This window comes from Eptatretus burgeri, chromosome 5 (genome assembly GCF_056783735.1).
Source record: "Eptatretus burgeri isolate ZD-2024b chromosome 5, Ebu_testis_v1, whole genome shotgun sequence".
Lineage (NCBI taxonomy): Eukaryota > Metazoa > Chordata > Myxini > Myxiniformes > Myxinidae > Eptatretus > Eptatretus burgeri.
Window position 1 is genome coordinate 2,223,921 of NC_140965.1, and position 17,678 is coordinate 2,241,598.

At 43.1% G+C, this 17,678-nt stretch overlaps 1 protein-coding gene across 7 annotated transcripts in view; it reads left to right on the forward strand.

Annotated features, from left to right (window-relative positions):
• The window catches only part of LOC147025699 (xanthine dehydrogenase/oxidase-like), a 359,829-nt gene that overhangs the window by 132,921 nt on the left and 209,230 nt on the right, over positions 1-17,678 (forward strand). The window lies entirely within an intron of this gene.

A 17,678-nucleotide genomic window follows, 5' to 3' on the forward strand; every position in this document is an offset into this window, starting at 1 on the left:
GATGCCCTTCCTGACGCAACCCTGGTCGCCTCTTGCGACACAGGGATATGGTACACCTATATATATATATATATATATATATATATATATATATATATATATATATATATATATATATATATATATATAATAAAGGAGGTATTTCGTAAATAAATAAAAATAAAATAAAAACATGAATAAAAATAAATAAATAGATATATAAATAAATATTATTTATAAAATACATTATAAATATGCATTAAAATAATGTGTTGGTGGTTGCTGTGATACACAGTGCAGCATGTTAAAATCCGTTGTTAATAACAGTTTGAGTCTATGGTTAGATGGAGTTGCTGTGTCATGGACATGTCCACAAGTTAAAGTGTTTAGCGCTCTATATTGGTTCACGAAAACATATTTTCACGAAAAAATAAGTGACCACTATATTCGTTATTGGTGTGTGTCTGTCTTTCTGCCTTTCTGTCTGTCTGTCTTTCTGTCTTTCTGTCTGTCTGTCTGTTGGGTAGTCAGTCTATCTACCCTTATTGTCAGGTTTTCCGTCGTTATGTCTGTTTGTCTGTTCAGGCCAGTACTCCATTAATCGTAGGCCGATTTTGATGAAACTCTGGTGGTAGGTTCATACCATGACCAAGTTGTGCGCGTTTGAGAAGAGTTGCTATGGACCCCTCGGTTGCCTAGCAACGGGACTGAAATTTTAGGAAAATCCTAAAAAATTAATTTTGGGGGTAAAATCAAAAATCAAACTATGATCGTTTGTGGGCAACACATTCAGCCTCCTTAACAAAAAAAATTCAGCCCGCTCGCATGAAAACTGTCGGAGAAGATAGACTTTGAATGAACCCTGCTCGAAAAAAATTAAAAACGAAGTTCGTTATATCTCAGAGACTATGAGTCAGACATACATGAAACTGGTATGGTAGGTTCATGGTATGTCATCATTATGTGTGAGAAAGAACCGTTGCTTTGGATGCTTTTGTTGGCTCGTAACGGCTGAAAAACGACTAAATTCGACTTGATCGACAACCCATGTCCGCCTACCGGCTTGTTGGGTTGTCGATGCAGTCGAAAAAATTTTTTTGGGGAGATTTTCTTTTTTTTTCTTCCCTTATTATCAGTCGTTCCGTCGATATGTTTGTCTGTCTGTCTGTTTGGTCCAGTGCTCCGTTAATACAATGGCGATTTCGATGAAACTTGGTTGGTAGGTTCATACCATGACCTAGTTGTTTGCAAATGAGAACCGTTGCTATGGACACCACCGTTACCGAGCAACGGGACTTTGAATTTTTTGAAAAATCATAAAAAATTAATTTTTTCGAAAATCAAAAATCGGGCCACGAGCGACTGTGGGCAGTACAATCAGCCATATTTTCAAAAATTTCAAACCGGATCCTATGAAAACTGTCGGAGAAGATAGACTTTGAATGAACCCTGGTCGAAAACAATAAAAAAACGAAGTTCGTTATATCTCAGAGACTGTGAGTCAGATCTACATGAAACTGGTATGGTAGGTTCATGGTATGTCCTAGTTATGTGTGAGAAAGAATCGCTGCTATGGACCCCTCCATTGCCAAGCAACAGCCAAAAAACCTCTAAATGTGGGGGTATTTTAACAGAAAAACAATCTGCAGCATTAACCCTTGAAGCTGGAATCATCCTTCCCAGTTTGGTCCCTCTGTCTGACCAATCGGTATAAATCCTTTACCGCTTCTTTTGTATCCAACTTCTCATACAGCTCGCCATACGCCTTTTCCTTAGCCTTTGTCACCTCTCTCTTTGCCTTTCGCCGCCACTCCTTGTACTCCTGCCGACTTTCTTCATCTCTCTGATTATCCCACTTCTTTTTCACCAAGCCCTTCTTCCTTATACTTTCCTGAACTTCCTCGTTCCACTACCAAGTCTCCTTATCTTCCTTCCTCTGTCCAGATGTCACACCAAGTACCTTCCGAGCTATCTCCCTCACCACTTCTGCTGTAGTTGCCCAATCATCCCACCCATCTTTACCACCATCCAACACCTGTCTCGCCTTCTCCTTAAATTCCACATAATAGTCTTCCTCCTTCAGCTTCCACCATCTGGTCCTTGCTTCAGCCCTCACTCTCTTCATCAACCCCACCTCCAAAATCATCCTACAGACCACCAATTGATGCTGTCGAGCTACACTTTCCTCTGCCACCACCTTACAGTGTCTAATCTCTTTCAGGTTGCATCTCCTACTTAAGATGTAATCCACCTGTGTGCACTTTCCTCCACTCTTATACATCACCCTGTGTTCCTCCTTCTTCTTGAACTACGTATTTACCACTGCCATTTCCATTCTTTTTGCAAACTCTCCCACCATTTGCCCTTCCACATTCCTCTCGTTGAGACCATACCAACCCATCACCTCCTCATCCTCTTTATTCCCTTCCCCAACATGCCCATTGAAATCTGCTCCAATCACCACTCTTTCATCCTTGGATACACTCTCCACCACTTCATCCAACTCACTCCAGAAATCTTCTTTCTACTGCATCTCACACCCCACATGCGGGGCATATGCACTGATGACATTCATCATCACCCCTTCAATTTCCAACTTCACACTCATCACTCGGTCAGACACTCTCCTCACCTCCAATACCCTCTTGACATAATTCTCCTTCAGGGTTAACCTGACACCATTTCTCCTCCCATCCACACCACGGAAGAACAGTTTGAAACGACCTCCAATGCTCCGAGCCTTACTCCACATCCACTTGGTCTCTTGTACACACAGTATGTCCACCTTTCTTCTCTCCATCATATCAGCCAACTCTCGCCCTTTGCCAGTCATAGTCCCAACATTCAGAGTTCCAACTCTCACCTCCACACTTCTACCCTTCCCCCTCTCCCACTGCCTCTGGATTCACCTTCCCCGTCTCCATCTTCTCCTTTGCCCAGCAGTAGCACAATTTCCACTGGTACCCTGCTGACCAACGGTACCGGTGGCAGTCGTTGGTAACCCGGGCCTCGACCGATCCGGTATGGAAATTCGTTTTGTTGTCTGCATAATGATCTGGCATAGGTTTTTATGCCGAATGCCCTTCCTGACCTAACCCTGGTCGCCTCATACGACACACAGGGATATGGTACACCTATTCTTACCGGGGAAAACAACGTTCAACTGTGAGGGATGAATCAAAGTATTTTGACGAACCATTGGAAATGAAAAATAAGGATGATAGAGTATATATAGATCTGCTGGAATCTCTTACTTATTGGCTTTGTCTAGCTGGTGAAAGTAGGAAGAATGAGAAGGAGAAACACATTATTCAGGCTTTAAGTGGGCTTGGTTCATGTGTTGGTTTTCTTCCAAATGACCATCACAATTAGTTAATAGTCTGTTATTGCTGTTCGGTTGTAAGAAGGCTGGAAATAACAATAGTTTTAATGAAGCATCAGCCATTTTAGACCAGTTGATGAACATGAAAATAATAAATAAATGTCAATACAAAGACATTTTATCCCATATTAAATAAGATGAGAAGCACAATCCTGAGTTTTTATTTCACAACAAGCGACCACACATCTTCATTTACATACCCAAAACAACTTGACGCAACAAAAGAATATGAGGCGTCTTTATTGTCCATGGAAACTTATAATACCTTATTTAATATCACCGAGAAAAATGACAAGTTTAGTTATAATCCGGGAAGTGGATATAAAACGATAACATTTTCACCCAGAGCAGATGAGATTTCTCAAATATCTTCCGAAATTGCTCACCTTATGAAAGAACAGGGTGATGAACCAAAAAATATTGTAATAGATATTCAAAAACACACTTCAAAATTAACGATTAAACTTAAAAATAATTACAAGGTTGATTTCACAATTGATAATTAATTCATTTCGAGAGTTATTGGGTTTCTCCTCAAAAAAGATTGAAACTAATGGGACGTTATACAGTGATAATGTGATTCAAATATCCTCAGGCATAAATTTGGTATTAATTCACTGTGATTTGATTGATGGTGCTTATAATGATGGAATACGAACAAATACAATTTTTTTCATTCAGTGCACACTCAACCCCAATCCCAATTGCTTATAAATTCAATATGGAACCCAAAAATCTGGTTTATCTACTTTTGTCAGGAAAAAACCATACACAGAGTAAATTTAAGGATAACCGACCAAGATAATCACTTGATTTATTTTAATGGAGAAACTATATCCATCAGAATTCACCTACGTGAAGTTTTCCAATAAATAAATACGATGGTTATTGTGAGGAAACACGAGTTGGGAAAATATAAAATAATTACAGGGGATGGGATGTTCCTTTCCCCATAATACAAGGGTGAAGGTATTATCTTGGTCGAGGATACTATGAACCTAAGAGACAAAGGGGATGTCGGACATCAACTTAGAAAAAAAGGAGATGGGATAATTGATACTCCAATGGGTATAGGTTCAACTATTCTTAAATATAAAGACCTAATTGGTTCAACTGCTTCTGCTGTGGGAAATGTAGCGGGTGCTATATAGAGTGTAAAAGATGCCCAAAAGGAATGTCATAAATTGCAAGCAACAAAAGAAATTAAGAAAGGCAAAACTCAGTTGTCTCCCCAAGAACGACAGAAAATAATTCAAATACTTGGGTCAGGGTTTCAAAAGTTTTAACATCTTTTTTCCGAAATAAATACAAGTATGGAAGCAATTGATGGTATCGATGATTTGATGATACCATTGTCATCTCAAATGCTACTAAAAAAGAAGACTACTTCAAGGTAAATGCAATAACTGGAACAGACTGGAATGCAAATGGAACAAAAAGTTTTGAAATAAATAATCAACAAACGTATTTGAATATTGCCAAAAGTTTCTTGTTGTGTAATTTTACATTCACTAAGGCTGCGAATAACACAAATGCTACACTCGTAAATGATTTCTTCTGGAAAATGTTTGATAGTGTTTGTTTGTACATTGGAACACAAGAAGTTGAAGCGGTTGATTATGTCTCTGCTACATCTGAAATGATGAAATTTACACTATATTCATTTCATGATAGAATGGGAAAGGGAGCTGTCAAAGGTTTTATTCCTGATATGGCAACGGGAACAAACACAGACCCTGGATATAGTCAAAGGAAAGGAATGTATAATTATGACACAAAAACAGGTAATAGTTTTACTTTGGCAGTTCCTGTTTTGATGGTATATTTGGATTTTGTGATCATGATAAAGTTCTGTCTGGTCTGAAAATGAGATTTCAACTGCAAAGGAATGATAATGAAAATCGGTTGCTTTTTGGTGTGGCGAATGCTATTGCTGATCAGAATAAATTTCTAATTGATGAAATTAGTTGGTATTTTAGTGAATATACTCCTAATGTTAAAACAGAAGAGATGTTGAATAGAAGACAACTCAAAGAAGCCACTCAATGTATCATATCTTAAAAGAAGATGCCAACACATTAAACAGAACCAAACCACTTCCACGTGGAATTTGGGTGTTCTGGAAGGAAAGCCATGATATCTGTGGCTCATTTTTTAAAAACCAGATGGTGATACTGCTCCTGATAAGAATAATTCATTGAGTGATAATGCTAAGGTGAAACAACTTCGCGTTTCTCTCGATGGAACATTTTATCCACGAGATAGATTGGAAATTAATTGGGAAAAAATAATTATGCTGAAGCATACAAGTCTTACCAAAAGGTGTGTGAAAGCAATGGAAATAAAGAACCCATTTTGGATATGACAGCATTTAAAAGTCTGTATACAATCTATGTGATTGACCTGAGTGCTCAAAAGGAAACTATAAAGTCCAATCGAGTCGATACATCCCTATACATTGAAAGAGAAGAGAGTGAATACGTTTATACATATTGTTTGCTTTTGGAAGAAACAGAATTACAGATTAATACTGATAATGGTGTTATGATTCGTCTCACATAATTTTTTTGATAAATAAATGAGTACTAACGTGCCAACTGGGGAATATGTTAATCAAATCAATCTTCATAAATTATCATCTTGTATTCAAAATCAAAAGCCTTGTATGATTAACGTTTATACAATTCAGATAAAAGGAGCAGTAAGAATTGATGTTTTGCTCACAAGAGAACAAGTGAAAATCTTGAACGATACTGGCTCACTTAAGATTAAAATGTCAAAACCAATGTTGAAGAAATATTCAATAAGAGAGACGAGTGGAGGATTTCTCCCATTTCTAATTCCTTTATTTGCTGGTTTAAGTGCAGCTGGAGCATTGAAGGGTGGTATTTCAGCAGCGGTGACAACTGCCAACGAAAGGAAGGCTCAACTCCGGGCTCAAAAAGAATTGGAAAGACATAACAAAGAGTTGGAGAAACAAATTAGTGGAAGTGGTGTTATTGTAGATTTTGCTGAAAAACTTGAAAGTCTGCCTGAAAAAGTGAGATTGTTAGTTAGAAATGTGCTTTCTTCTATCGCACAAGCAGGTCTAAAATTAACTAAGAGGATTATATCTTTCTTATAAATAAATGAGCATTGATGAGCGGTTTAAAGAATTTGGAAAGAATACAACATCAAATTTAGAACTTATCAAATATTGTGAGAAATTAAAAATTCATAATGTGGTTATTTGTATGAGAGATTAATTCACAAACGTGTCTCAATAGACAAAGAATATTATTATGAACTTCGAAGATAATAATGGGAATGGTTCTCATTGGGTTTGTATTTTTAACAGTCAAGACAAATATTATTTTGATAGTTTTGATCTTCCACCACCTGTTGAGGATATAAAATTCGTACAGAATGGTGTTTATCAAACATTTCAAGTGCAAGAATTAAATTCCAAGTATTGTGGTCAATTATGTCTATCTGTGTTATTTCAACTCAACCAAAATAAAATTTTTAATGACATTATTTTTAATCTAATATAAATGACTTATGTTCGTAAAGATGACTCTTGCTTTGGTGTATCCCAAGAACTGGATATTGATTTATCAAATTATTACACAAAGGCACAGGCTGAACGACAGAAATATAGTATAGCAAAAAATATTAATATGAAAATTGCTAATAAATTAATAAATTATCCAAGCCCGACTGACGCGAATGACTTGGTGAGATTAAGTGATTTATCACAATATATACCCTTAAATAAAACGGCCGTGGATTCCAAAGATACAGAAGTGTTGATTTTATCTCCGGGTCATACAGAATTCACAGTTCCAATTAAAATAAAATTTTATGAAGAAGGGCATATCGTTTGTATGAGAATAGAACAATGGGGATATGATATGATTGATTTTGGGTCTAATTTGTCATTTAAAATTAACCTGGAAGACCTGGAACAATTAAATCAGTCTCATAAGGAAGAATATTATCCACTTGGTTCCGAGAATGAGTTTTGTAGAAGCACGATTCGTAAACAACAAATAAAATAATTTAACAAGGGTAAAATCAATAATGGTTTTGCGATAGTTTATATCATGAAAACACAAAGAACAGGATTATATAAAATAAGTAAGGGAATACAAACTAATTTCACTATGGGAAGATTAGGAGGTATTTCCTGTCATTATTTTAATCTGTCATATATTTCTGATACATAAATGATAGCAAGAAGGCTTGAAGAAAATTATAATTTCTGTGTCCAAGCATACCTTCAAGAAAAGGGTATTCGGTATTTTAATAAATATGTTCAACAACATAAGAATGAGGTATTTTCAATAAAAGATTGGCTTTATACTGATGTTAATAAACCAATAACTTTGAATTGAACTAAAATGTTAAATAATGAAATAATGTCAAAGTTAAGAAAAAAAACAAGGCTCTTTTCGAAAATCAGAAGAAATTTTATTGCTTTTCTGTTGTAAATTTTTTTATTTTGGATGCAGGAAAATCAAGTAATCCGGATGAATATATGTATGATATTCCATGGGGTGAAAGTGGTTCAAGGATAGTAAGGGATGAGGAAGGAGTTGAAGAAACTGAGAAGGGAGAGAAGAATGAGAGGGAGAAGAAAGAGAAGGAGGAGAGGGAGAGGGAGGAAAGAGGGAGAATAAATAAACATAAAAATATGGAAACCAGTGAGATTAGAAAAAGATCTTAGGTATTCCAGAAAATAAATAAATCTCAACGCACCGAGGAGGAAAACAAAGAATTGGCAAGTCTATTAGAAATATATGCGTCAAGAATATTAACATCGGTTTCAGGGAGAAGATTGAATCGAGAAAGTGGAGATAAAGAAGAGAAAGAAGCAAAAGATTATATTGTTGATGATGTTGGTGTAATAGAGTTTGATTAAAGTTTTACATTTTTTTTTCTTAAATAAATGAAGGACAGAGTGAAGACATTTCAAAGTATTCTTTAGGTTTTAAAAATTAAGATTCAAATGTGCATGTTGGAAACTAAAAAGGTTTTCGCACTGTGTTGGAATTTTTCACATATATAAATGAGTTATTGTCTAAAATGTAAAAAGAAAACCAAGGGTAAAAATATCTCGTATGTTAAAGGTAAAAATAATAGGGTTATACAAAAAGGTACATGTTCGGTGTGTGGCTCAAAAAAGAGTGAATTCACCAAACACAAACAAGGGGGAGATATACAAAAGTTCAGGAAGTAAATTTACAACAACTGGAATACCAGGGGAATTACATCTACCAGGGTATTCTTTCTTTGGTCCAGGAACAAACTTGAATAAAAGATTAGATGAGGCTGACAATCCTAAACCGTGGAGCAAACCTATCAATAGGGTTGATGAAGTGTGCATGAGGCACGATATTGATTATGGAAATAGCACAACGTTGGAAGAAAAACACGAAGCCGATTGAGAAATGTATAATTTGTCTCGGATACAAAATCCAACCTTGACAGAAAAAGTTGATAGGTTCATCGTGAAGAAGATGATCAGTGCTAACTTGAAACTTTGGCTAAGAAATTCAAAAAACTTATAGGCTCTAATGATGTCCTTAAGAATGAAGAGCAATTCCTGATGAATTACAGAAACCAATAATCACAAACCCCACCCACTCACACAAGCCCCACCCCCCTTAGCACCCCCACCTTTGACCCACCACCCCTCTCATCGCAACCCCCACCCTTCCCCACACACACACGGGGATGGGAGGGGAGAGGGATGAGGGGGTGGTGGGTCGTTGGGGGAGTGCACCTACCCCCCAACCCTATCCCTCCCCCAACATCTCCATTATTCTTTTCTTGTAAATCAAAATCAGATAATTATAAGGAAAGCATTTATAACACTGAACAACAAATTTCAAAATTTTTTTTTACTGGAGATGTGTAAAGTGATTAAGACTAATTTGGGTACGCTGATTTCAAAAATCATAACCGTTTTGCTGTATCACATCAGGATTTTCAGGAACAGAAATATTCCCATTGCCTAGAAGTCAGGATTTCAATGAAATTTACATATGTCTTTAACATGTCTATTTCGTACAATTGTTGTTAACTTGTGTTATATTTCTTTCTTTCAGAAAAAGATGAGTAGGCGTTCCTGTACCAATCATCCTGACAACTTCTGTTATGTCTGTGGTCGGTATACCAAAAAAGATCAACAGCGAAGTATATCTACAGCAGTGAAAATGAAGGCCGCCTACTTTCACTACTTCGGGTGTAAGGTGGGGGACCAAGAACAGAGCTGGGCACCACACATCTGCTGCACAAGCTGTCACACAACCTTGACTCAGTGGTTGGTGGGCAAGCGCGCGAGCATGCCATTTGCGGTGCCCATGATATGGCGTGAGCCGCAGAATCATCATGATGATTGTTATTTCTGATGCACAAGCATCGCCGGCTTCAACAAGAAGAATAAAGGTCACATCAAGTACGCTGACTGCGTCTCTGCTCGTAAACCTGTGCCTCATGATGACGAGAACCCCGTTCCAACACCTCCAGCTGATCAGAACATAGCTGTAAGCAGTGGTGAAGAGGATGGTGATGATGAACCTTTTGAACCCGACACTCAAGAATCACACCTTCTGAACCAGGGAGACTTAAATGATCTTGTAAGAGATCTCTCGCTGTCAAAGGCGAAGGCAGAGCTGCTTGGATCAAGGCTGCAGCAGTGGAATCTACTTGAACCTAACACCAAGATATCCTTGTTCAGAGCACGTCACAGAGACATGGCTGAGTTCTTTGAGATGGAAGACATGATGACATTCTGCAGTGACATCAACGGTCTGTTGAAAGAACTTGGGTGTGATCACGATCCTGCAGACTGGCGCCTCTTCATCGACTCGGGGAAGAACAGCTTGAAGGCTGTTTTGCTCCACAATGGCAACGAGAAACCATCAGTCCCACTGGCTCACGCGTTCGGCATGACAGAGACCTATGAGACTATGCGGCAGCTGCTTGATTCCATCAAGTACAATGACTTCAACTGGCACATCTGCGGAGACTTGAAAGTGGTGGCGCTGTTGTTAGGGCTGCAGTCAGGCTACACGAAATACATGTGCTTCCTTTGTCTCTGGGATAGCAGAGACGACAAGAATCACTGGACGAAGAAAGATTGGGAAGAGCGAAAAGAGCATGTACCTGGTCGACACAACGTGAAGCATGTCGCCCTTGTCGACCCAGCCAAGGTTTTCCTTCCACCACTCCACATAAAGCTCGGCTTGATGAAAAGTTTTGTATGGGCAATGGATCTGAATGGGCGTGGGTTTTTATACCTCAAGGAAAAGTTTGGCAACACCCTGTCGGAGGCCAAGATCAAGGCTGGTGTCTTTGTTGGACCGCAAATCAGACAGATTATGAAGGACGAAACTTTTCCGACAACTCTAAACCCCAAAGAGCTGGCAGCGTGGAGGAGCTTCAAAGCTGTGACGGACAACTTCTTGGGGAACGAGCGCGTGGACAACTATGAAGAAATAGTGCAGCAGCTGCTGGAGTCCTTCAGGAAACTTGGCTCCAGGATGTCCCTGAAAATCCATTTCCTACACCAGCACCTGAACTTCTTCCCTGACAACTTGGGAGCAGTCTCGGACGAGCACGGCGAGCGATTCCACCAAGAGATTTCACTCATGGAGACGCGTTACCAAGGGCGGCACAACCCGAACATGATGGGCGATTTCTGCTGGTTCCTGCATCGTGAAACTGACACAGAGCAGCACAAACGCAAAGCCAAATGCCTAAAGCATTTTTAATTACATTCTAGTGGAGTTTTTCTGTAATTTCTATAATTTTGAAGCATTCATGATGAAATAAATGAATAAATGAATTTTTGTAAATTTCATTGAAATCCTGACTTCTAGGCAATGGGAATATTTCTGTTACTGAAAATCCTGACGTGATACAGCAAAACGGTTATGATTTTTGAAATCAGCGTACCCAAATTAGTCTAAATCACTTTACACATCTCCAGTAAAAAATTTTTGTTGTTCAGTGTAATTAAACAAAAGTCATGACATTGAACAAAATCTTCTTTCGCAGCAGTCTGATTGTTTGTTTTGGTTTTGAAACTCGATCAACATATTCTGTTCAAAACAGAGTGAAGAACAATTGGGGTATATAAAGATGATTATATTGTGATATTATTAAAATAATAAATATAATATTTACCTCCAGAAGATTGAGTGTCGTGTCAGATTCCTCCAGAAGATTAAGTTGTGTGTTTGGTTCATCCAGACAGGTGTTTAAACTGAAAAAATAATCTATCTATAATTCCAGGAATGTGTGTGTGTGTGTGTGTGTGTGTGTGTGTGTGTGTGTGTGTGTGTGAGTGTGTGTGTGTGTGTGTGTGTGTGTGTGTGTGTGTCTGTGTGTGTGTGTGTGCCTGTGTGTGTGTGTGTCTGTGTGTCTCTGTGTCTGTGTCTCTGTGTCTCTGTGTCTGTGTCTCTGTGTCTGTGCCTGTGTCTGTGTCTCTGTGTCTGTGTCTGTGTGTCTGTGTGTCTGTGTGTCTGTGTGTCTGTGTGTCTGTGACCGCTGTTTCTCGACAACCACTGGTCCGATCTAATTGAAACTTGCCAGGTATATTGCTGGGGACCTGAGGATGTGCCTTTTCAAGGTTTGATATTAATTGCACAAGTGCCTCCCAAGTTATGGCCATTTATTTACCAAACCAATGATGAGACACGTTATTGCGTGGGCATGGCCGATTGGGAAGGGAAGCTCAGCCACGGTCCCCATTACAGGTTACAACGTACGGGCTTCCGGAGAGTGATGACTTCGTGTATTCTAATAATTTCTCGATTTCTTATGCGCATTTATAGATAAACACAATGCCCCAAGTGATGATCGTTTTCATATTAGACGGTGCATAAATTTCGGTAACATCAGAGTGCTGGTAGGCTCCGAACCAGGAAGTAAAAAAATTTTCTCTCTTCTCTTCTCTTTTTGTTTTTCCTTGCGACAACATTGCGAAAAGGTAAAATACGTTGGCGCTAATTGAATAATTGGCCATTAAAACTAAATTGCGAATAATCGCAACTGTGATATGCGAACTTCCGGGCCACGCACGTACGGGCACGCTTGAGCGAAAAATGGCCTGTGTGGTTGTTGTTTCTTGCTCGCGGTTGGAATATTTATTTATTCTTTTTTTTTTTTTTTTTACGGGCATGCACTGGTAATAATAATGAGTCAAAGACAGAGACACATACACACACACACACACACACACACACACACACACACACACACACACACACACGTACACACAAAGGCAGAGATAAAGACATAAAGACACACAGAGGGATAATTTCTCACCTTTGACTCGACTCATTCCAAGATCAGAGGCCGTGAGAGAACTTCTTGCCAACCAACAAAAATGTCATTCAATTATTTTCTGTACTATTGAATATCTTTAAGGAAGTCATTCATTTTTAGCCACTCATCGTGTAATTCAAAGGCCTCCTGTTCTACATTAGTTATCAATGATGTTCTTATTGGGGAGAACCTGTTAGAAAAAGACACAATAATTATTGGGTGTATAGTGATTTAATTCTGTATAAAACAACAAATAATGAATTGGGTTAAGGATCTCACCTGTCATCTTGTGAAAATGATTGATCCGCAAGGTCGGAGAAATTATCTGCACAATCCATTCTCCAAACAAAACATACTGTTGCGAATTCGCGCCCGCCGGCGTGCGAACGGCCACATAACTCGAATCGCGGCACGTCGCCCACCGGACGGACAATTCTGTCGTGACCCTCTCGGACCAACGCCGGGAGCTAGTCACGGGTGGGCCTTTCGACCTCACCACAATCGTGCCAATCGGCCACCTGCGTAGGATAGGGTTGTTCGCCAAACTCGACCTACTTAAGTACCCACGCGGATGGTAAACCGGGCGATCGTACCTCGCCGCAAGTCGACAACGGACACGAGCCGCTTGGGCGGCCCGTTCTGTACTATCGGGATAACCGAGCGGTGTTATCGTCGACCTGGACGGTTCAGATAAATTACCGGGATGTTGCACCCACTACGAACCCCTTACGTGATGCAAGATGGAGGGTCAATAAAGAAAAGACGAAGCGAAACGGTCATAGTTCAACAAGCAAGCATTTTATTCATAGCCACAGACACAAAGCACGTATATACAGCCATACAATAATCAAAATGCACAGATAACAGCCAAAACAAAAGTAACAATGCAGAGCTACAACCGAATACGCGTACACACGGCAACACTTAAACAGTTCTACTTTACGAGACACGGCGCCACAAGATCCATACAAAAACCCCGAAAAGAAAATAGTGACTTCCCTTTGGGCTGTCGATTCCCTCTCCCACGTCTGTCGGCGTGGTCGCGCCTGGCCGCGACTCCGATCCCTGGCGTGGTAGGTGAGTCCTCTCCGGCGTGCCTCGCGCCGGCACGTATTGGCCGCTCGACGCTACGGACGGGGTTTCCGGCGCTATCTCAGCACGGATAGAAAGGGGGGGGGGGGAACGTGGTTGCTCGAGGTCGTGGTGTGGGGAATGGCAGACGCTCCGTCCTGCCAGCGGGGTCTCGAGACTGCACCACAGAAGACCAGGCCAGCGGCCACCACGAAGAGGAGACGAAGAGGAAGAGCGAGCCGGAAGAGAGAAGAGAAGACGAAGTCAGCAAGAGCACCAAAAGCGCTCCGCCCGTGTCCGACTTTTATAGCCCGGGGCTCCGCCCTTCACTACGCCCCCGTTTTCAGCTCCACCCTCCTTCGAGAGGGTTCTCGAAGAGGGGCGTTCCCTCTCCCCGACCGCCTCACGCTGGTCATCCACCAATCGGCAGCGAGCTGCCCTCCCCTCTTCCTTCACACCAAGCGCGGGGAAAAAATGGCGGGAAAAACAGGCGGGAAAACCCGCGCGTCCTCGCAGATTCTTCCTTGGCACCCTTGTTTGCCGTTCGGAAGCGGATGTAGTGGTGAAGATGTAGTAGCGTAGATGGTGGAGGTGGCGTGGTTGCAGTGTAGTTGGCGCTGTGATGGGGATGGTATGGTTGTTGAAATGTTGTGTGGTTGAAATAAAAGATAGAAAAAGAAAAACGACTAACTCAAAGCGTCGCAGCCCGGATGGATCACATAAATTCCCTCTATACTACGGGTTTGGGCTAACTACACATGTACCTATGAAGATATCTCACCTGAGGGTCCTTTCTGGTGTAATGCGAATTTCCACAGCCGTAACACTACCCCTCCCCTTTTTACAGACTCGTCCCGAGTCGTCAAATTCTCATGTGCCATCATGTGTAGTTCTCCCCTCGTACGTTTTACCTTCGGATCCCTGAGTGCGACATTCATGGTATTTGTGTCCCCAAAATAAATAACCTGAGGGCTGAGTAACTAACGAAACAAACCCACTCACTCAGACGACTTAAATAAAATTTCCGGCGCTAACACATACATGCCGGGGGTTCACTCATATTTACAGTACATCTTACTTACAAATTCTACACTAACCATGGCCCAGGATCTATGGACTCTGCAGGAAGCAAAACAAAAGTCAACGGTGATCCGGCGCACGGGCCGCCACTGCAGGCCCGTGTTGTAGCTGCCAACAGGACAGTCCTCGCAAACTTGCAAACTGTTGCCTTCACGATGATCCCGGCGCACATAGCAATGAACAAGGGGCGGGGAAAATGCAGCACAGAACAGGGGCAAAAAGTAGATGAGGGCAGTGGGTATGGCATGGCAAAGGCAGCAGGCAAACACAGCCTGCAGAACAAGGCCGTTGCAGGCAAACACAGCCAGCAGATGATCCGACCGGCACAGGCCCGCAGAAAACAGCTGCAGACGATCCGGTCGGCACAGGCCTCGCAGCAAAACAACAGCTGCTGAAGAAGTTGGCCGGCCTTTGCCTTGAAGTAACACAGCCAGCCGATGAAATTGGCCGGCCTCTCGCCGTGCAGTGCAGGTTGGTGGAGGGAGTGCGGTGGTGCTGGCCACTCGAAAAGCGGGCTCAGACCTACCGACCCGTCTCCCTCCCAACCTATCGCCTTTGCCTGTCATTGTCCATACCCACTCCCTTAATTTGTAAAACCCAATTTAGCCCTAACTTTTTTTTGGTTTATTTTCTTTTTATTCCTCCCCACTATAATTCGTCCCCTAACCCCCTTTATCGTCCTGGTTCGGCAAACCTATCGTCCCCTCGCCTACTCCCAACCCCTACCTTCCCTTCCCGGAGGGGAATAAGGGAGAGCTAACGTCCTGCGTCAAGGCCCAACTCAAACCTCAAGATGGCCTCCCCAGACTTCAGCGATCTTAACCCAAAGTGGGTCCAGCGGCCCACAACGAGAGCGAAGGGATGGATGGTGCGGAGGGGTACACTTCCTATCTACCCTATCCATTTAACTTTTAAACTACCCCGGGGCTTTCAACAAGCGCCTCTCGCTTAATCAATTGGTTCTAACAACCCAGATTCCCGTCGCCTGTGTTGGTGTCCTCGCAAATTCTGGGCCATGCCCTTCAATTTTCTCTCCGTGCCCTCACACGGTCTCATGGCTGGGATGCGTGGCTCCCTTGGCAGGCACGACCCTCTGCCGATTCTCCGACGATGGCACCCCCAGGCCCTACACTGCCTCGGAGCCTACCAATTCCCTAAACACCGGGGAGTGCCCTCCATGGCGGCTCCCCTGAAATGCTCACATGGCAGGCTGGCTTCCCGGGCCCCTTTCCGAGGGTCACCCGTGCCCACGGCACTGCCCACGCGGCTAATGGCGCCCCGGGCTCCCGCATCATGCGGGCGCACCCGTGTCCACTACGCTATCCCGGCCCCCCATGGGCCCTTGGCCTACCGCGGCAGACTTGCCTGGTGCCCGGGGTACCCAATCAGCGATACTCACCTTTTGCAGCCACGCTCCCAGCCCGTCAACAGGGCTCCTGCACCCCTCCAAACAGGTTTCGAGCCTACACTCACACCAACAGCAAAACGACCACCATTTTGTCAATTTGACTAACCCAGCTAACTCACTCTACACTGACCCCGGGGTCCCTTGGGCGGGAGTCACTACTCCCCCCAATCACTCATCGCACCATGCATTCCACATTCACTCCATTCACACAGACCCACTGACCTCACTCACTCAACATGTCTCCACACCACTCACCAACTCTTCAACACACACACCGCTGAACTCTGCCATCCTTCTAACTCCCTCCCCTAACTACCTCGTGCTCCAACGTCATCCCTTAAACTATAGCACGTTCCTTTTAACACTACTTGGCTAAGCTACGTCCCCACTACACATCCAAAGTCTGTCTCTGTCCTCAAATATTATTTCCCTCTCCCATCCTAAATCTGACTACAATCCCTCTACCTAATCCATTCCACGGGCCCCATGAGGACTTACCCCTGCCCCATGAAGCCGGTCTAGCTGAGCTAACCCTTCCCCCTAACTCGTGTCATCCTGTGCCCTGGCCAGGGGTCTTCCACCCCTTGCCCAGGAATCCTGTTCACCCGAAAGCGGGGCTTGTTTTTTTTTTTTTTCAATTACGCGCAGCACCAGCGCGGCAACTCGCAACCTGCACACCAGCGCGGGAATTCAGCCGTGCACCTTTGGCGTGACGTCATGGCAGCTGTTCGCGTCCCTCGTCCCTCTTGGACGGTACCATCCGGCAGGCGCGCACCCTCCTGCCAGATTCCAACCATACACGCAGCCATGACATCACCCGGCGCATAAAAAAAACACAAGCCCCGCGCTTCGAGGGGTTCCCCATGCGAACACATGTGCTCTGCCCGTTGGAACTTAACACAAGCTCGCGTGGAGAACCCGTCCGGTCCGAATCCATAATCCTGCCTAAACTTTGTCCGTCGCGGGATCGGCAACGTTCACCGCGCTCGTTTCCGGACCGTGTTTCACTCCCACAAGCGAGCACGTGGCGGCCTCGTGCGCTGCACGGCCCGAACCGCACGCTCGCTGCTTGGCAAACCCGGCATAGTCCCCCTTGAAACTACGGCCACTACCCGGCCCTTGTTTATCTGTCGCTGTCTCCGTCCCACGCACACACTCCTGCGTGTTACGACGCCCAGACTACACTCCATTACATCCACACCGGGAGACGCGGCTGCGTGCTCCCGTATGCCGACCGTCATCTCCCTTACATACAGCGACCTCGCACACACGGTCTCCCTCACACTCGGCCGCTCACTCACTCATGCCATTTCCCTTGCACACGTGGTTCGATTCACACACGGCCGTTCACCCGCACCTGTAACCCCTTCCACACACGATGCCTCATCCGCACACGGCGTGCTGGGAGGCATGCACTTCGGCACACTCGCCACCACACCA